Genomic DNA, 22,190 nt, shown 5'->3' with positions numbered 1-22,190 from the left:
CAAACAAACTTCTTTAGTAAGGTCTGAGATGCTCTGTTTTTTTTTTTTTTAAGATTTATTTATTTATTTATTTATTTATTTATTTATTTATTATATATGAGTACACTGTAGCTGTCTTCAGACACACCAGAAGAGGGCATCAGATCTCATTACAGATGGTTGTCAGTCACCATGTGGTTGCTGGGATTTGAACTCAGGATCTCTGGAAGAGCAGTCAGTGCTCTTAACCACTGAGCCATCTCTCCAGCCCTCTTTCTTATTTCTGATTTGTGTTTATTTTGTTCTTTACAGATTTTTCATATCTTTATACAAAGCATTATTAAAGTATGATTTACCTTGCCTTTAAAATAATATTTTTGGGGTTGGGGATTTAGCTCAGTGGTAGAGCGCTTGCCTAGCAAGTGCAAGGCCCTGAGTTCGGTCCCCAGCTCCGAAAAAACAAATAATATTTTTATTTATTCTTTGAAAGTTGCATGGAGTTGTATACAATATATTTTGATCACATCCATCCATCACTACCTTCCTCATAATCCCCTTGGTTTCCCTTCCATGTCTCCCTCCGAGCTCCATGTTGTTGTTGTTGCTGCTGTTGTTGTTCCCTGAGTACAGCTAGCACTGCTCATAACTGCAAAAGTGTAGGGTCAGCCACTGGGGCACAGGCAACCTACTGGTGGCCACATCTACAAAGGAGAGTGACTTGAACTCAGTAGTGATCAACAGCTAATAGCTCATACACCAAGAGTGAAGCCCTGGAGCCCCTCCTCTGTCCATGCTGGATATTGCCTGGCTTGATCTTGTGTAGGTCATGTGTCGGTAACCACAGCTGCTGTGAGTTTAGAAGTCAGCATTCACAGCGGTCCTCCCCATCCACCAGCACTCCTCCCCAACTCACAGTGTTCTTCCCCATCCTCCAGCACTCCTCCCCATCCTCCAGCACTCCTCCCCAACCTCCAGCACTCCTCCCCATCCTCCAGCACTCCTCCCCATCTCACAGCACTCCTCCCCATCTCACAGCACTCCTCCCCATCTCACAGCACTCCTCCCCATCTCACAGCACTCCTCCCCATCTCACAGCACTCCTCCTTATCTCGCAGTGCTCCTCCCCATCTCACAGCACTCCTCCCCATCTCACAGCACTCCTCCCCATCTCACAGCACTCCTCCCCATCTCACAGCACTCCTCCCCATCTCACAGCACTCCTCCTTATCTCGCAGTGCTCCTCCCCATCTCACAGCACTCCTCCTTATCTCGCAGTGCTCCTCCCCATCTCACAGCACTCCTCCCCATCTCACAGCACTCCTCCTTATCTCACAGTGCTCCTCCCCATCTCACAGCACTCCTCCCCATCTCACAGCACTCCTCCCCATCTCACAGCACTCCTCCCCATCTCACAGCACTCCTCCCCATCTCACAGCACTCCTCCCCATCTCACAGCACTCCTCCTTATCTCGCAGTGCTCCTCCCCATCCTTCAGTGCTCCTCCCCATCTCACAGTGCTCCTCCCCATCTCACAGTGCTCCTCCCCATCTCACAGTGCTCCTCCCCATCCCACAGTGCTCCTCTCCATCTCACATCACTCCTCCCCATCTCACAGTGCTCCTCCCCATCTCACATCACTCCTCCCCATCTCACAATGCTCCTCCCCATCCTCCAGCACTCCTCCCCATCTCATAGCACTCCTCCCCATCCTCCAGCACACCTCCCCATCTCACAGTGCTCCTCCCCATCCTCCAGCACTCCTCCCCATCCTCCAGCACTCCTCCCCATCTCACAGCACTCCTCCCCATCTCACAGCACTCCTCCCCATCTCACAGCACTCCTCCTTATCTCGCAGTGCTCCTCCCCATCTCACAGCACTCCTCCCCATCTCACAGTGCTCCTCCCCATCTCACAGCACTCCTCCCCATCCTCCAGCACTCCTCCCCATCTCACAGTGCTCCTCCCCATCTCACAGTGCTCCTCCCCATCTCACAGCACTCCTCCCCATCTCACAGCGCTCCTCCTTATCTCACAGCACTCCTCCCCATCCTCCAGCACTCCTCCCCATCTCACAGCACTCCTCCCCATCTCACAGTGCTCCTCCCCATCTCACAGCACTCCTCCCCATCTTCCAGATCTTACATCCTTTCTGGACCCCTATTCCATGAGGTTTGCCAAGCTTTAGATGTGGGGATGTTAATACAGATGATTCTGTTACAACTGAACATTCACAACCAACTCTTTGGCAAATTATGTCTCTGCATTATCCACCAGCCACTGAAAAAAAAAAGAAGGTTTTCTTACTAAAGTTGAAGTCAATCTATGGATGTTTAGAGAGCAGTTTAACCGCTTGTCTCCTTAGCATAGCAACGATATATATCCCTCACCCACCCACCCACTCCTCAGTCATGGACATTTGGCCACATTTAAAGTCCATGCATGAAATCCTTCCAATGGAGGAAGCCTCTTATCCAATGAGAAAACACTTGACTACCCCATAATTGTAATGCCACTATTGCATGTGTGGGCACATCTAGCCAGACACATTGGTATTGTAGTGTGCAGGGACAAGTGTTGATTGAGACCACTGTGTCTTTCCTCCCCCAGGCAGCATGCACAGTGCCTGCTGACACAGTGTAAGCTAGTCAGCAGGGAGGGAGTGTCCTGGGCAGTTGAGGTTGAATTTGCTGTGTCATCCAAGGTGGCTTTCTTTTGTTTTCTCAAGGTGGGGGGAGGGAGAGGGATAGAGAGAGAATCTCATATATCTCCAGGCTGACCTCAAATTCACTATGTAACTAAGGATGACCTTGAACATCTGATCTTTCCATGTGCAGCCTTTAAGTGCTGGCATTGCTGGTATGTGTCACAGTAGCCAGCTTATGAAGAGCTGGAAATTGAACCCAGGGCATTGTGCAGTGCTGGGTGGGCACTGCTACAGCCCAAGCTACACTTCTTTTTCTTTTTTCTTTTTTTCCGAGCTGGGGACCGAACCCAGGGCCTTCTGCTTGCTAGGCAAGCGCCCAAGCTACACTTCTAATCCCTGCTCACGCTTTTCACAAATATTTATTTTGTATTTCTATCAGTGGATTAGTATTTGGTTTGATTTGTTTTATTGACTTTTTGCTTTATTTTTACTGGCTTCTGGTTGTACTTTTTTGGGGTTGTTTTCTTGTTATTCGCTTCCTAGTTTCAGGGACTGAGCCCGGGACTCACGAAAGGGCCACAGTGCTTAGTGCCCCCGTGGGTGTGAGCCACTTTGAGTACATGGCCCGGGTGTCTGACACAAAGCTCTCCAGTTACGCTTATTCCAGAACAGTTCATTCTTTCTGCAGTTTCTCTGCAAAGCTGAGAAGGAGCCTCAGTCTCCTCTGGGGGAGTCCCTCGTTGTTTATCCTGTACCAGGCTGTCAGCCCTGAAATCATATAAATAGGAGCATCACTTAAGAAGCTCAGTTGGGGGCTGGGGATTTAGCTCAGTGGTAGAGCGCTTACCTAGGAAGCGCAAGGCCCTGGGTTCGGTCCCCAGCTCCGGAAAAAAAAAAGAACCAAAAAAAAAAAAAAAGAAGCTCAGTTGGTTGTATTTATATATTTATACACATACATGTAACGATAATAGTGAAAGAAAAAGAGGCCATGAATTTGGGAAAGAGGGGGGGAGATATATGGGAGACACTGGAGGGAGGAAAGGGAGGGGAAATGTAATTATATTTTAATTTTTAAAAATTGCCCCCAAATGCTAGGCCTCTAAATGTGCTGAGTTGGAAATTTTACTGGTATAATATAGCTATTTATTTAAGTGACACAATAATAAAATTATGTCTTTTCATACTTAACTTTTCTCAGAAAGTATACTTTACATATGAGTCCATTCCTAAAATATTATATCTGCTTTTAGATTAGCAAATACTTGGATTCATAATGGTGACATAGTGTATTTACATTTTTTCTCTTCCAGTTTATTTTTGTTTGTTTGTTTGTTTTGCAACTTGTTTTGTTTTATTTTTTGAGACAGCGTTTCACTGTGTAGCCCTGGCTGTCCTGGAACTCAGTCTGTAGACCAGGCTGGCCTTGAACTCACAGAGACCCACCTGCTTCTGTCTCCTGAGTGCTGGGATTACAAGTGTGTGCTACCACCACCAGGCAAGAAACTAGTCTCTTTAGTGAATACTTAGGAAACTATAGTTTCTTGTGTGTAAACTCGGTTACTAAGCAGAGAAAAAGCATGGAGTGTTTCTCAAACACATCTGGAATAGAATCTTGTAGAACAAGCACTAGTACATGTTCCAGAACAGACCCTATGCTGCCCGGGACACTATTTGCAAAAGGGTTTTTGTTTTGTTTCCTGTCTCAATCAAACGTCATTTCCCTCAGTTGTTAGCCTCTCTCATCTGACCCTCTTAGGGTGTTCGCTCCTGATTCTACAACGCTGGATGTCTAGAGCGCCTCTGACATTGATTTTGTCTGCAAATCAAAGCAGCCCGTGTCCTCGTTTGTTATGCACAGATAATTGCTTGTCTTAAACCTCTGAATAGGGAGGGCATACATTTCATCTCCCAGAATGACTTAGGTAGGGGCTGCCTAAACAGCACTTCTTGTACTCTCTCGCAGAGATGAGTCATCTGCAAGCATGGCATTGCTGGTAGACATGTCATTAGAGCAGTTTAGGGCGGGGCCCGGGCAGTTTAGGGCGGGGCCCGAGCGTCTGCACCACTCACAGGCTCCCTGGATGCTGTACTGTGCACCTTGGAACTTCCCAGATAGCGAAGGACAAACCCACTGTGTGGACATGGAATCAGCGGTGACATGGAATCACGGTGGGAAGGAACGCCATGATTAATTAGTGCAGCCAATGACGAGAAAAATGTTGAGCTGTGAGTAGCTGCTGTCTCTATATTTACCCTCGTGGTGCCTCTCTTTAAAAATGACATATTCCACAGAGGATTTTTAAGGAGTTGGTTATTCATAGCATAAAATGTTATGCAGCCATGGAATTAATGTTCTTTGTTACGGCGAGAATCTGAAATGTCATTCCTTAGACTCATGTTGTGAATGTTTGTTCCCTGTCTGGTGGAACTGTGGAATGTGAGAATCCATGTAACCCTTAGGAGGAAGGACCTAACTGGCAGGTAGGGCACAGATGGGCACCTCGATATTTACCCTTGCTCTCTGCTCTCTTCTTTCTGGTCCACGGCGATGGACACTCCCACCATAGACCTGCACTCTGCCTGCCTTCTCTACTCGTGGAAGTGAGAGTGTAGTTAAACCACCAAGCCAGACTACTCCATGGGTTGGAGGGAAAGTTTACTGGGAGTAACAATCTGCTGCGCTGATTCTGAGAACGAAGGGCATCGGCTTGGTGGGAAAGCAAACAGATGTTACACGGTAGTCAGCAAGGGCAAGGGGGGGGGGGGTGTCCTTGAGCTGATCCAGGCTGCTTGGGCTAATCTGGAACTAGATGCCCTTTCATGATGCAGTTGGTCATTGGCACAAATAAGGTAAGCAGTGGTTTTCCTGGTAAGCAGCAAAGCAAAGCAAAACAAACACCTTACAAGATTCTTGAGGAATGCTGAGCTTATGCTTCTGTTTACCTGATAATAATTCTTCTGTTTGCTTGGTCAGATTATTTTTGTCCTAGTGGCTTACTTCTGGTAGCTTAGACTCACCTTCTACATGTTCTGCACTCTCCCTAATTAGGGCCACAAGCTGGGGAATCCAATTAAAACATGAATTTGTAAGGGATGTTTCCATTTCAAAGCATAATATTGTGCCCTGGCCCCCAAAGGGTTACGGCCATCTCTTAATACATATGTGTTTAATCAGATTTAAACTTTTCTAAAGTGTTTAACCAGTCCTGACATTATTCAGAAGTCCGTCCTCAGCTGAGGAATAATGAGATGGTTCAGTAGGTAAAAGATGTTCTACCAGCCTGATGACTTGAGTTTAATCCTAGGGACACACATGGTAGAAGGACAGAATAAACACTCACAAATTGTCATCTGACCTATACACAGACACCATGACACACACACACACACACACACATACATACTGTGGCACACATGAACCCAACCTCCACTGCATGCATGCATGCATATTAAAAAGTCTAAAGTTCGGGGTTGGAGCGATGGTTCAGTGGTTAAGAGCACTAGCTGCTCTTCCAAAGGACCTGGGTTCAATTCCCAGCAACCACATGGCAGCTCACAATCTTTTGTTCCAAGGGATCCAATATCCTTACACAGACAAACATGCAGGCAGAACACCAATATACAGGAAATAAAAAGAAACCAATCATTAAACAAAATAGTCTAAAGTTCAAAGTTTCCTTTGAGACTCAAAAGCAAAAAACAAGTAAACAAAAATACCAAAACCAACCAAACAAACAAACAAAATGTCCTTTGAGCCTCTGTAAATTCACAAAGAAAATTATATAGTTCCGATATTCAATAGTAGAGAATGAACATCCCAGTTCCAAACCAGGAGCTGGAGAATCATGAGGGACTGGACCAAAGCAAGAGCAAAGCCTGGCAGAGCATTAAACCCTAGAGAGCCACATTTGGCAACCGACAGGTGGCGGAGCAATGTGTGCCACCAGGCTTAGCAACCCCACCCCTCCACATCCTCTCCAACATGAGCTGTCCTTGGTTTTGTTATCTTGGCCATTATGACTGGGGTAATACGAAATCTCAAAGTAAAATTGTTGGGGTTTTGGTTTCTGTTTTGAGACAAGATCCCTCTATGTAGTCCTGACTATCTTTTTTTTTTTTAATATTTATTTATTTTATGTGTAAGTACACTATAACTGTCTTCAGACACACCAGAAGAGGGCATCAGATCTCATTACAGATGGTTGTGAGCCACCATGTGGTTGCTGGGATTTGAACTCAGGACCTCTGGAAGAGCAGTCAGTGCTCTCAACCACTGAGCCATCTCTCCAGCCCCTAGTCCTGACTATCTTAGAACTCACTATGTAGACCAGGCTAGCCTAAAACTCATGGAGATCTACCAGCTTTTGCCTCCTCAGTGCTAAGATGAAAAATGTGTGCCACCATGCCAGGCTTCAAAGCAGTTTTAATTTGCCTATCTCTGGTGTTCTCAGCCTGTCCTTAAAAGTCTCGCTGAGCTTTTCATAGTCTTTTATTTCTGTAATTCCTTAAAACCAAAGGAAGGGGTAAGCACCAAGTTTTGCTGATAACTCAAGTACTAGCTGAGCCTCCTTGAACTACAACCAGAGAGGCTCTGAGGGATACATTTGAACCCAGGGAAATACTTCCAATATGTCCCTTCCCACCAACATGCCCTGGAGACTATTTTAAAGGAATGTCTTCTAGGTGAGTGTTTCATTTTACACACCCTGAGGTGTGGTCTTGTTGTCAAAACCATTCTCTACTGTCCCAGGGCAAAGTTCACAGCTTTTTAGCAGCACTAATTTCTTTAACACTGTAGCAGCTGCATCCGCACTGGTTTGTCTGTCCTTTAAACTCGCCTCTCATGGCCAAACTGCACATTTTTCAAATCTATTTGTTCCACTTTTGGCTCCAAATTCTCCCTGTAATTCTGGCTACAACCAGCCAGCAAAAACCATTCCACAGTCTGAATGCTATGCTGCCTTGAAATTACTCTGTCAAAGTAATTAATGAAGCCTCATTTCAAAATGTCCAGAGACAGATTATTTCCCAGAATATAATACCAGTGGTCTCTAGTTGAACTCCCAAGAGTCTTTCCTCCCTATCTGAAACGTCATGACCTTGATCTCTTGTCTATGTTTTATTGTCATTATTCTATGTGCATGCCTGATGGTGCTACAGAGCACATGGTGTGGGACCCAGAGGACAGCTTGACAGAGCCGGTTCTCTCCATCTACCTTTCTGTGGGGTCTGAGGAGTAGACCTGGGCCTGTTGGCTTGCATCATGGCTAGTGCCTTAATCTGCCAAACCTCTCTGGCCCAAAGCTTTTAATTTTTTTTTTTTTTTTGCTTTTCTTGAAAATATATTTATTTTTAATTTTTATGTATGTTTATCTGCCTCCATGAGTTTATGTGGACCACGTGCATGTAAGTGCCCATGGAAACCAGAAGAGGGTGTTGTATTCCTTAGAACTAGAGTTATAAGCAATTGTGAACCACCCAGTATGAGTGCTAAAAACTGAAACCAGGTCCTTCGAAGAAACTCCTCTTAAAGCCGATCCATCTCTCTGGCCCTTCAATTCTTTGTTTTATATGATATGATGTGCTCTACTATAATTTTATTAGAGAGTATGTGTTTGTATGTGCACATGCACACCTCATAGCACATATGTGAAGGTCAAAGAACAAGTTTGGGAGTCAGTTGTTGTCCACATTTCTATTGATGATCTGAATCTTTAAACTCACGTGTAGCTACAGCATTCTGGGGCATTTCTTGCCCACATCTGCAAACTCTTTCACATTCCTCCTAAAAACATCGAAAAGGCTTAAAAGGCACCTAGCCAGACTTTCTCACAGCAACAGCCCACTCTTAGTGCCAGTTTTCTATAGCAGTTAATTTGCATCCCTTTCGTCAAAATACCCCAGAGAAACAACTTGGGGTTGGGGTTGGGGGAGCAAGTGCTAGGGAGGCTGAGCCAGGAGGATTTTGAGTTAGAGGCCAGTTCAGTCTACATAGCAAGATCTGGCTGACCCAGTACAGATCAAACATACGATAGAGAGGTCAGTCTCAAACTATATCAAAGCAAGATGGGAGTGTCTGAGGATGAAGGTCAATGTGTGTTTAGAACATGAAAAGGCCTGGGTCCAACCTCCATCATTTAACATATCAAAGTGGACCTGGTCACCTAGTTCTCCCAGCATTCCTCAGTCCCAGCATACCTGTTACATGGTAGGGCTGGCGTACCCTTCCATCTACCCCTAAACTCTTCAGCCCAGGCATTGGGCTACTCATCCCCCGAAACTCTTCCCTATATAACTCAGGCATTTTGGTTACCCACCCCTTTTATACCTTTGCCCTCTTGGCTGCTACACCTGGTTCCCTTCTCTCCCCTCTCTTTTCCCTTCTACTCTCCCAACGTGGCCCAGCTCAATCTGCTCATGTCCAGCTTGGACTTTCCCGGACATCTCTGCCTCTGACTATGCTCTCCCTTTTATCCACAATGAATTTTCTCCTCCACTACACCTGGAAGCAGTCGTATCTTATTTATTTAACTGAGAAGGGACTTCTAGTGCCCGTCTCTCCTCTTCATTTCCTTTTCCAATTCCTGGAGATCATCTTGCCCATCTTGTTCTGCCCAGGGGTACACCTGGAGTTCTGAAGGAAATGACAGAATGTGTCATTAGCAACACAAAAGAGAAATCAAGACTAAGAGGGGGTAAGGACAACAACGGAGCCACACAGGAAGTAGAGCGTGGGGAGTAGAGTTGGAAGGAGGCTTTTTTTTGAGATGTGAGAGAGGGGGATTGCTTCTGGGATATCAGCTGAGGAGGAGGGGCAGCGGGTGTTTTCTCGGCCTCTCTGAGCTCGCAGGCTTTCAGCTCAGCATCTGGCTCCTTAGTCTTCGTGGGTAAAATCGCACGATCGAGATTTCATTAAAAGGCAACAGTGAAATAATTCACTCGGTGGATCTGAGTATAAGCTGTAGGGAGCAGAGGAAGCCCTGGGTGCATTGTGTTGCTGACATGAACACAGCTGTGTCAGGAACCTCATGTCCCAGGTCCATGGGAATGGCAAAGCCTTCTTCTGGTCCATGTGGATGTTAACTGTGTGTGTAGAAAATGGACCTCAGCTTCTTCCTCCCAGATGTTTACAGCTTAAGAAGGCTTCCTACAGTCTTCCTACTGAGAGTAGCTAACCCACGTCCTTCTACTGAACATAATAGCTGCTTCGTTTTCAGGTTGCATAGTAAAAGGCACCCTCCATCAGATCAAGTACAGTCCTCCCAACCCCAGCTCTTCCGTATACATGTGCTTCTCCTTCATTCCCAAGTCACTCCAGCCAGGGTTCCAGGTCGGAGCACCGGACATGACAGTAAGCCATTCCATGTTTGATTGGATTTATTCCATCCCATAAATCCCTAAAACATGGTGAGATAACCTAATATATTAATTCTTCCTCCAAGCTTTGAGTCTTTTATAATTCGATAAATATTATTTTTATTCCTTCATTCCAAATTACTGAAAAATATATTAAATAATACAGAAGTAAGGGCAGGCTTTTAAAGAGCACTTTTAAAGAGTCTGTAAGCTAGACTTGGTAGTGTATGCCCGTGATCCCAGCTGAGACAAGAGGATTATTATGAGTTTAAGACTAGCCTGAACTACAAAGCAATTACAGGACAGCAGTATGATCCTGTCTCAAAAGAACAAACATAATTAATAAGGGCACACTAGCAACACACACACACACACTATATTAATTATGTGTATGAACATGTCTCAAAGTCAGACATATTTATTATTGTACAAGGATGTTGGGATTTGGCATGGAAGCAGGAGATATTATGTAAGGCCTTTAGTCTAGGAATGCATTGAATTGTTTTGGGTAGACTATTTTATTTTATGTTTTCGTATTGCTGGAGATTGGATTCAGGGCACTGTGTATACTAGACAAGAAGTGCTCTACCATTGAATTATTCTCAAAACCATGTGAAATGGTTTTGAATGAATTACGTTATTGATTAAGCCACATTGCTGCTGCTGCTGAATCCAAACTTTCTTCTTCTTCTGGGTATGAATTAATAATTTCCAAAATTTAAGGTTTTAAAGGAAATTTCTCAAAGGCATCATTGAGCAGATGTGCATAATACTAACACTGGAGATGCTGGGACAGGAGTTTGAGGAATGGTGAAACCCTGGTTCAAAAAAAGGGGAACATGCACAAATATACACATGCATATATACACATACATACACACATGTATACAGACAGCATACAAACACATGAACACACACATACATATATACATAGCACACAAATAGATGTACATACCTAGACACACACACATACATATATACATAGCACACAAATACATGTACATACACAGACACACACAGACACACACACACACACACACAGAGTATAAGATCTCCTAATCTGTATTATTTTAGGTTAAGCCATTTACTATATTAGAATAGTTCTCTCTCTCTCTCTCTCTCTCTCTCTCTCTCTCTCTCTCTCTCTCTCTCAGTTTATAGAAACAGGAGTCTTTCTATATTATCAAAGCTCCTAAATTCTAAATTCAAACAATCCTTTGCCTCAAACTCTTGTAAATGTTATGTTTGGAGGCATGCACCCCCATGCCTGGCTCCTTTTGTCTCCCTCATGATGTAGTTATATAGAAAGCTAGATGTTATATACAAGTACACACCTGTTGTCCCAGCTACTTAGAGGCAGAGACAAAGAGGATTGCTAGAAGATCAAGACCAGCTTGGGAAGCATAGGGAATCTCAATAAATAAATTAATGAAAGACAGACAGACAGACAGACAGACAGACAGACAGACAGATAGATAGATTAAGCTAGGAAGGAAAAAGCAGGGGTGGCCCATTGTGGCCCTGTTGTGGTATTCACAGCCTGTGTAGCCAGCCTGTGTTTGAAGCAAGGCTGCTCTGTGTGATCTGTAATGAATAGCAATGCTTTATCTTCCGAAGACAGGTCATAAAGACATCTAGCTCCTCTCTGGCTCTCTTGAAGTCCCCACTCTAGACAAAGCCAGCTTCTATGCTATGTGCCACTCAAGCAGTCTCTGAAGATCAGAAGCCCAGATAGGGAGGAACCAACCTGATAGTTATGGGGTGAAGCCTTGGTGCAACCTTTAGAAAGCTAGATAACTGGAGCCCTGGGTGACATCTAACAATGACATCAAACAAACCCTGACTCATAAACTTTCATAGCCCAGGATGCCAGGCTATGAAAGCACGAGAGATGATAAGTATTTATGATCATTCGAAGCAACTTATTACATGACAAGAGCGGCTAACACATAAGTCCTTGAGCCCGTGGCATTAGTCAGCATAGTGAAAAGCAAAGCTTTGATAAGGTTTATTGAAGTAGATGAGAAGGTAGGTTGGAACAAGCCTTGCTCAGATGCACGTAAAAGAAATGTTCTCAACACTTTGTCTGGCCAAGAGACTCTCCCTAAACCATGTGAAATCTGAGTGCTTTACCTCATGAAGGACATTGGGTTCTTTTTGTATCTAAGCACACTTAGTTCAGTCCATCAGATTATTAGCGAGAACTATAGTATATCAGACCCATGTGGAGCTGTGAGGGTTAAGTGAGGACACACTTGCTTTTCCTTTAATGGCCCATGCTTTAGCGAAGAAGGCAGCTTATATACAACCAAGAACAGGGCAATAAAGCAGGTACACTTGCTGTGTGGTGACAGCTGTAGGACCGAGGAGGCAGATGACAAGAATAGAATGCACACACGGGGATTCGGGGACATAGATTTTCCAATGGAGTGGAAATGCAGGTAATAAAAAGGCATTCGGGGCTGGGGATTTAGCTCAGTGGTAGAGCGCTTGCCTAGGAAGCGCAAGGCCCTGGGTTCGGTCCCCAGCTCTGAAAAAAAGAACCAAAAAAAAAAAAAAAAAAAAAAAGGCATTCACTCTACACAGCAAGGATAAAGCAGCGCTGGGTCTAATCAGGGTGTAGCCTGGGAACGTGGGGTGAGCCATCCTGGGCAGGCCTTGGGAGGCCATGTTTAGGCATGGGACTGTCTCCTGCGGTCTGGATGGCAAAGTGATGGAGAGTGGTCCTGAGAGCAGGATGGGTAAGTACTATGGCTTGGATATGTGTCCACTGGCCCACATGCTGGCAGCTCTGTCCATGGGACAACAACACTGGAAGATGGCAGAACCGCTGAGAGGTGAAGCCCAAAGGACCCCGACAGCAAAAGAGGTGGGGCCTGCTGAAAGGTAGTCAGATCATAGGAACACTGCCTTCAGAAGGGGTCAGTGCCCACCTTCTGGGACCAAGATTGATCAGCTTACGTGAGTTGTTATAAAAAAGAGGAAGCATTAAGCTGGGCACAGGTATAAGTAATCTCAGCCCTTGAGAGAGGAGGCAGAAGGATCAGAAGGACAAGGCCAGTCTCCTTGAGTTTGAGGCCAGACTGTGTCTTGAAAAACAGTACCAACAACAAAAACAACAACAACAAAAAAAACACAGCGCGCACACACACACACACACACACACACACACACACACACACACACACACACCCTGAGCCCACACTGATGGTGCTGGCAGGGACCAATCTTGAACGTCTAGCCTTAAGAATTGGAAACTCAGTAAGACTCTTTTCTTTAAAAAGTACCAAACTGTCTTAGTTTTCTTTCTGTTGCCCTGATTAAATACCCTGACAAAGAACCTAAGAAAGGGATGGTTCATAGCTTAAGAATACAGACCATCAGGACCGGGGATCAACAACAGCAGGAGCTCAAGGCACACCCAGTCGAGAAGCAGGCTGATTAATGCTGATGTTTGGCTCCCTCTTTCCTTTTTATTTAGTCTAGGATCCGAGCCCGTGGAATGGTCTCATCCATATTTACGATGTGTCTTCCCTCCTCAATTAACTTAATCTATACTCCTCATCAGCATCCTCAAGGGCTTGTCTTCTAGATGATTCTAAACCAGTGGTTCTCAGCCTGTGAACCATGACTCCTCTGGGGCGGAACAACCCTTTCACTGGGGTCAACAAGACCATCTTGCACTTCAGATATTTACGTTATGATTCATAATATTACATAGCAAAATTACAGTTACGAAGTAGCAATGCAAACAATTTTATGATTGGGGGTGGGGGTCATCACAGCACAAAGAACCGTATTAAAGGGTGGCAGCATTAGGAAGGTTGAGAGTCACTCTTCTAGGCCCTGTCAGGTTGATAGTTTCTGTTTTGTTACAGAAACAGAAAATAGACTAACACAGTAAATGTTTTAAGCCAGAACAAAATATATGCTCGACAACATTACAAAAAGGAACTCTTGAGAAACTGAGGCAAAGAAAGAGTTCTGGGATGAACTTTTGCCTAGGAGAAAGTTGCTGATGCCCTGAGACCCTGGTTGCAGGAACTGATAGGAAGGAACAGATTCAAGGACCATTTCAAAGACAGAGAGTAATATGCACTGCCTTGGTAAACTGCCATGCGCCATTTGAGTGTACTGAAAGGATTACTCTGGACGCAAGGTTGTGCTGTGTCTCATTCCAGACCCAAGCAAGTTTGTCTCAACGAGTGCCAGCTCTTTGTCTCAGCTGCAGGTAGGATGACCTTGCCAATTGTGACAAAGGGAGAAAAACAGCAAGACAGTCTAAGAATAAAAACATCACGTCCTTGAGAATAGCCAGAAAGCAAACCATTTCCAACAGACATTACTACTGTTTACCCTGTGATCTGAAAGTGTCTGCTGTGTGAATGGGAATTGCAGCCCGGGAGAAAAAGTTTGCTAGGGAACTGCGCTGACTTGGGTCAATCTTCCCACTAGGTGTTTACTAGATGTTGTGAGCAATCAATTTGATGATGTCATCTCTATCTCTTGCTATTTATTCTTTTACTTGTAAGCCTCAGCTAAGAGGATACAAGTCTTCTGAGACAAGGTTCTACCAGGACTCTTTTGATCAGGAACTCTAGCTGATGACCTAAACAGGACTTCCCCGGGTTACTTCTGCTGGATGTTTGAGCTCCAATTTGGTGATGTTTGGCAATTTATCCATCTACCTTACCATCTATAACTTGCTACTTATTCTTTTACTTTGGCTTGATATATGCATAATAAACAGACTCATTCAAAACTAAAACGTATGGCTACCATAGCCATTCTCCGCAGCATACAGAACATAAGAGAAAAAAAATATGATCATAGTGAAACTTTACATTTTCCATCTCTAGATCCTAGGGTTTAAAATAGAATAATCTCATTCATAATAGCTCCCAGAAAAGTACTAGGAATAATCCTAACCAAAAAAGAGACCTCTCTGATGACTGTTCTTGGTTGTTAACCCAACTATATCTGGAATGAACTACAATCCAGAAATGGAGGGCACACCTGGGAGAGATTTTCTGCTTGGTATGAAGTGGGTGAATCCCACTTCCAATACAGATCTTAGAGGCACACCTTTGATCCAGATCTCTAGGCAGGGAGACACATGTCTTTGATCCTGTTCTGGCATGCCTTTAATCTGGGCCACATCTGTTGCAGGAAGTATGTATAGGGACACAGAGGAAGGAAACACTTGGTCTTTGCCTGCTGGCCCTCACCTTGCTAGCCCATCCTTTCCTTCATTGGCATTGGAGCCTATGTCTTCAGGATGCCAGCATATGTAGAAGACTGAGACACCCAGATGACAGAGCCAAACTTATGGGACGGAGCAACTACTAGATTCTTGGACTTCTGCTCACAGATAGCCACTGTTGTATTAGCTGGACTGCAGTCTGTAAGTCAGTAAATTAAATTAGATCTGTGAAATATGACATTGGAATTTTGATGGTTGTTTCATTAAATCTGTAGATTAATTTTGAATATACACACATACACAGACAGACAGACAGACAGACACGCACGCGCGCGCGCGCACACACACACACACACACACACACACACACACACACACACACACACACACACACACGGAGAGAGACAGCCATAAGTCTGTCATTAGATAAGTTCTGTGACTTTGGGGAACCCTGACTAACACAAGCTCTAATGAAAGTGAAAACTTGGGGTTGGGGATTTAGCTCAGTGGTAGAGCGCTTGCCTAGGAAGCGCAAGGCCCTGGGTTCGGTCCCCAGCTCCGAAAAAAAGAACAAAAAAAAAAAAAAAAAAAAAAAAAAGAAAGTGAAAACTTGAAAAGAAAGTCATAAAGACATTAGATGATAGAAAAACCTTCCTTGTTTCTGGATTTGCAGAATTAACATTTAGAAATGGCCATATTACAAAAATTAATGGCTGTATTATCAAAATTTCAATATCATATTCCACAGAAAAAAAATACAGTAATTCACATGGATCCCACATGAATAGCCAAGACCCATGAGTAGCTAAAACAATCTTAAAGAGTAGGAACATAGGTGAAAGCTGGACCGTTCAGTAAGGCTTTCAGGTTAGATCCAGCTCTAACAATCAGTCTTGTGCCCTAAGTCTCCAGGGTATCCACAATAGGGGCTGACTTTCAACCTTGGAGAGGTAACCAAGGGCAACAGCTATGGTGTATATGTGTGTGTGTGTGTGTGTGTGTGTGTGTGTGTGTGTGTGTGTGTGTATAAATATACATATATATACATATATACATACATACATACATACATACATACATACATACATACATACATATACAGAGAGAGAGAGAGAGAGAGAGAGAGAGAGAGAGAGAGAGTATTGGGAGTTACTTGGACTTCCCTGACCAGTGACTCAAAACGAAGTTGCTTGTGCCTGGCACTAAGATTTTTGTTAGTTTGTGGTTCTTGAATTGTCAGCCCAAGTGGCATAACTTCTGTGCTGTTTGGAATGAGCATAGCCACCATAGGCTCAAATATTTGAATGCCTAGGCATCAGGGAGTGAAGTATTATCCCTTTTGCACAGGATTTCCTTGGCTATCTGGGGGTTTTCAGATACCATATGAATTTAAGGATGCCTTTTTGTCAATTTCTGTGAGGAATACTGTGACTATTTTGACTGGGATTGCACTGAATATGTACATTGCTTTTGGTATGACGAACATTCTTGCAATATTAATTCTACTGATCCAAGGCCGTGGGATGACTTCCCATTTCATAATGTCTATCTCCATTTCTTCCTTCAGATATTGAATTGTCCGTTGTAGGTGTCTTTTGCCTTCTCGCATAGATGTTATCTCAAGTTGTCTCATTTTCTTGGGTGCGATTATAAATGGGAGTGTGGCCATCATCCCTTTCTCAGGGTTTGTTGTTCGTCTACAGAAAAGCTTTCATTTGAACTTTGGTTTTCTGCCACTTTGCTGAAATTGCTGGTTGTTTCTGGAAGTTTTCTGGTGGAGCTTTTGGCATCTCCGATGTGTACTATCATGTCATCTGCAAAGACTTCTCCCTCCCGACCCCTTTACTTGCCCTCTCTTGCCCTATTCCTCTAGCTAGTGCTTCCTGCTACACTAAAAGGACTGGGATGGTGGGCAGCCTTGCCTCATTCCTGGTTTCAGAGGTCGCTTCAAGTCTTCCTCCACTGAGGATGACATTGACTGACTCGGTCACATAGAACCTTTGCCGTGCCTCAGCGTGTTCCCACCAGTCCGACTGTCTCCAGGACTTTTATCATGAAAGCACGTTGGATTTTCTCAGAGGCTTTGTCTAAATCTATTGAGATGGTCATGTGAATTTGTCTTTAGGTCCATTAATATGATTTATTATCTTTATTGACATACATATGTTGAATCAACCCTGCATTTCCCAGAGAAAGTCAATTTTTACAATGGTAAATGATCATCTTCTAATGTGTCTATATTTAGTATGCTAGTACAGTACTAAGGATTTTTGCATCATCAAGGATGTTGGTCTAGAGTTTAGGTTTTTTGTTGTGCATTTACTGGGTTTTGGGTGTTTGCAAGCTGCCAAGATATGGGATCAATTAATGATCCTACCCAGCTACAACATCTATAAACTACAAAAGTTGGTGGTAATAAAAATCTAATTAGACTAAGTCCCGTCAACAGGAGGAAGTCATGAAACCTAGTACTAGAAACCTAGCCACTTCCTGGAGCTGGTGATGCCGTAAATATCAGAAGATAACCTACTACTGCCACTTTGACACACCAGCATACTTCTTTGCTACATTCAAAATCTTATCCTAATACCACAGATAAACAGCTACCACCCCTTGTCTCAAAGACAAAAAAAAAAAATAAAATAAAATAAAAAGAAATTTTGCAAATATTGGAGTGGATACAGGGGAAAAGGAACTCTTATTACCTGCTGGATGGTGTGCAGCAACTAGTATCCATACGTTATTCATAAATAGTCATATGTTAAATGGATATTTAATATCCATTACAGAGATCTATTTAGAGAGTCCTCAAAAATTAAAACTATAACTACCATATGATCCAGCTGTACTAATCTTGGACCCGTACCCAAAGAACTCCATATTCTGCCACAAAAATATATGTACAAGCATGTTTATTGCTGTTCTATTTACAATAGCAAGGAAATGAAACCAACCTAGATGTCCATTAACACATGATTAGATAATCGAAGTGTGGCATGTATACCAAGTGAAATCATGAAAAGGTGGTCTTGGGAATTATAATATTAAATGAGGTAACAAAACAGAAAGAAATAAATTGAATATTTTCCCTCAGGTATAGATACATATGTATGTATATATATGGGCTACAATGTATCCTTGTATATACACAAACAGGCATAAGTGTAAAGTGTGATAGCTAATCTTGGTTGTCAACTTGACTGGATCTTGAACTAAGTAAAAGACAAGCCAATGGGAACTTCAGATTATTTGAAGCACTGAGACTCAGTGTAAACGTGGGAAGCTCCTTCTGGTGGCAGCCCAGATAAACCAATGTGGAAGGAGGAAGCTTTGCTCTTTGCTGGACTGCCTTCACTTTGGTTGGCAAGGTCATCTATCCAGTTGCTGCACTGCTAGTTCACTGCTATTAGGACTAGTTTCTTTGGATTCCCAGCACACACTGAAGACAAGTAGCTCTCCCAGAAAGCCCTGTGCCTTCAGCACCAGATTGGGGCAGCTGAGACATCCAGCCTTGTGGACTGAACAACTCCTAGATCTCAGGCTCTCCTACTGGATCTGGGCATTGTTGGACTGCTCCAACAGTATCCCCTCTTACTATCTATTCATCCTAGCAGTTCTGTTCCTCTAGAGAACCGTGACTAATAACAGTGTCATTTAGAAAGGAGACCAAGAGAGACTCTGGTTGAGAGACAAGGAGGGACAGAGTGCAGGCAAAGGAACAAAGGAGACATAGAAGAAGTCTTGTGATGGCTAATCTACACTGTCACCCTGATATACCTGGGAAGAGAGAGCTCCGTTGAGAAATTGCCTCTATTAGATTGACCTGTGGAATGCTGTGGGGCATTTTCTTTTTCTTTTTTTTTTTTAATTTAGAGAATACTTTATTAGTTTTTGTAATCAAACCCACGTAGATAAGACCTTACATATTTAATACAGTGTGTTACCCCTGTACAAATGGAAAAAACTTAAGTTCAACATTTCTAGACCAATATGGCTGTTAATTTCTGTACAGTGCCAACTCAACACAGTAAACAGGGATACTTTTTTCCAAAGTTGACAGCACAGCTAAAGTTTCAAAAAATTCAAATTATATAACTGTATATATATATTTATATTTATATAAAAAGACCAATAATAGCAGTGTGTTATGCATCAACAGCAGCAACAGCTTTTCCAGGTTCTGCAGTCATCTGAACAAAACTGTAGAGACATCCAGCACACTCCATTAAAAAAAATAAAATAAAAAAACAAAACCCGAGAAAACAGCACAGTTCTGTTACTCTTGTGGTACCTGGCACCATTTTTTTTAAATTAGCTTCTCAATCATCATCTGGAAAGAAAACATTCTGAGCAACATCATTAAAAACAGCTCTGATAAAGCACGGTCACTACTACGTATCATAAAGCAGGTACAAGCTATTTTACATCCACAGAGGTATGATACAGTACTGTCCTACATCTATAATACTAGAGGATACAATTTAAAAGGCATTATTTGAGACTTGATTCTACTTTTCCAGCAGAGGGCCCAAAGGATGGTATGACACAGCTTTGTAAAGAAACATACTCTAGATAGGATTTCCTTTCACTAGTGGCACAGGTCTAATGATTCATTCTCTCCATGAATGTCAGCTAAAACCGTTATTAAAAAAATGAAATATCCCTAGAACAAAACCGTATAACCACCGGATTCACATGAAGATGACCTAGTGGAGACAAGCTGGACCTCACCTTACCAACAAGCTATCAAATCTGTTATGTTTAAACAGTGAGACCTCCAAGGAAGGAGATGCCAAGTAGTGCTTCAAAGCTTCGGACCACAATCAAACACAGCATCCTTTTCAACAGAAGCAGAAGCTCATCTGAATATGCTCAAGGATGCTGACATCAACATTTAATCATCTCCTCACTCATCCAGGAAGAAGGGGAGATCAGTTACTACTGTACTTTATTGTGTTCAACCAAATCACCATGTTACAAAAATAGCAAGCTGCCATAATAAAAAATAAGGCTCCTCTATCCAGCACCAGATAGCATCATTTTACTTTCAAGCCTAGAAATTGCACACTTGTATATAAACCAACCGAAGATGAGGATTGAGAGTTCATCTTGGTGGATTTTTCCTTTGATGAATATGAAGTGTCCTTCCTTATCTTTTTTGATGACTTTTAATTGAAAATTGATTTTATTTGATATTAGAATGGCTACTCCAGCTTGCTTCTTCTGACCATTTGCTTGGGAAGTTGTTTTCCAGCCTTTCACTCTGAGGTAGTGTCTGTCTTTGTCTCTGAGGTGTGTTTCCTGTAGGCAGCAGAATGCAGGGTCCTCATTGCGTATCCAGTTTGTTAATCTATGTCTTTTTATTGGGGAGTTGAGGCCATTGATGTTGAGAGATATTAAGGAATAGTGATTATTGCTTCCTGTTATATTCATATTTGGATGTGAGGTTATGTTTGTGTGCTTTTCTTCTCTTTGTTTTGTTGCCAAGATGATTAGTTTCTTGCTTCTTCTAGGGTATAGCTTGCCTCCTTATGTTGGGCTTTACCATTTATTATCCTTTGTAGTGCTGGATTTGTAGAAAGATATTGTGTAAATTTGGTTTTGTCATGGAATATCTTGGTTTCTCCATCTATGTTAATTGAGAGTTTTGCAGGATACAGTAACCTGGGCTGGCATTTGTGTTCTCTTAGGGTCTGTATGACATCTGTCCAGGATCTTCTGGCCTTCATAGTTTCTGGCGAAAAGTCTGGTGTGATTCTGATAGGTCTGCCTTTACATGTTACTTGACCTTTTTCCCTTACTGCTTTTAATATTCTTTCTTTATTTTGTGCGTTTGGTGTTTTGACAATTATGTGACAGGAGGTGTTTCTTTTCTGGTCCAATCTATTTGGAGTTCTGTAGGCTTCTTGTATGCCTCTTTTTTTAGGTTAGGGAAGTTTTCTTCTATGATTTTGTTGAAGATATTTACTGGTCCTTTGAACTGGGAGTCTTCACTCTCTTCTATACCTATTATCCTTAGGTTTGATCTTCTCATTGAGTCCTGGATTTCCTGTATGTTTTGGACCAGTAGCTTTTTCTGCTTTACATTATCTTTGACAGTTGAGTCAATGATTTCTATGGAATCTTCTGCTCCCGAGATTCTCTCTTCCATCTCTTGTATTCTGTTGGTGAAGCTTGTATCTACAGCTCCTTGTCTTTTCTTTTGATTTTCTATGTCCAGGGTTGTTTCCATGTGTTCTTTCTTGATTGCTTCTATTTCCATTTTTAATTCCTTCAACTGTTTGATTGTGTTTTCCTGGAATTCTTTCAGGGATTTTTGTGATTCCTCTCTGTAGGCTTCTACTTGTTCTCTAAGGGAGTTCTTTATGTCTTTCTTGAAGTCCTCCAGCATCATGATCAAATATGATTTTGAAACTAGATCTTGCTTTTCTGGTGTGTTTGGATATTCCGTGTTTGCTTTGGTGGGAGAATTGGGCTCCGATGATGCCATGTAGTCTTGGTTTCTGTTGCTTGGGTTCCTGCGCTTGCCTCTCGCCATCAGATTATCTCTAGTGTTACTTTGTTCTGCTATTTCTGACCGTGGCTAGACTGTCCTATAAGCCTGTGTGTCAGGCGTGCTGTAGACCTGTTTTCCTGTTTTCTTTCAGCCAGTTATGGGGACAGAGTGTTCTGCTTTCCGGCGTGTAGTTTTTCCTCTCTACAGGTCTTCAGCTGTTCCTGTGGGCCTGTGTCTTGAGTTCACCAGGCAGGTTTCCTGCGGTTCCAAGGCTCAAGTTTGCTCGTGGGGTACTGCCTAAGTCCTCTCCGCTGTGGCAGCAACCGGGAAGATCTGCGCTGCTCTTTCCGGGAGCCTCCGCGCACCAGGGCTCCAGATGACGCTTGGTGTTCTCCTCTGGCGTCTGGACGTGCACAGAGTGCAGCCTCCTCTCTGTGGGGCATTTTCTTGACTGCTGATTGACATGGGAGAGCCCGGTTCAGTGTGGGCAGTGCCATCCCTAAGCAATGGGT

At 43.2% G+C, this 22,190-nt stretch overlaps 1 protein-coding gene and 1 pseudogene across 1 annotated transcript in view; both read left to right on the top strand.

The window, feature by feature from the left end:
* Positions 1-4,713: 4,713 nt before the first annotated feature.
* Positions 4,714-22,190, top strand: part of Slc23a2 (solute carrier family 23 member 2) — a 157,722-nt gene continuing 140,245 nt past the window's right edge. Inside the window, exon 1 of the mRNA XM_063284409.1 lies at positions 4,714-4,849. The gene's annotated coding sequence lies outside the window, so the exon portion shown is untranslated. The remainder of the gene's footprint in view (positions 4,850-22,190) is intronic.
* The window catches only part of LOC134486158 (choline/ethanolamine kinase-like), a 63,552-nt pseudogene continuing 46,077 nt past the window's right edge, over positions 4,716-22,190 (top strand).

Source organism: Rattus norvegicus, chromosome 3 (assembly GCF_036323735.1).
Source record: "Rattus norvegicus strain BN/NHsdMcwi chromosome 3, GRCr8, whole genome shotgun sequence".
NCBI classification, from domain to species: domain Eukaryota; kingdom Metazoa; phylum Chordata; class Mammalia; order Rodentia; family Muridae; genus Rattus; species Rattus norvegicus.
The sequence above is the reverse complement of the archived record's forward strand: the minus strand, read 5'-3'. Positions and strand labels throughout refer to the sequence as shown.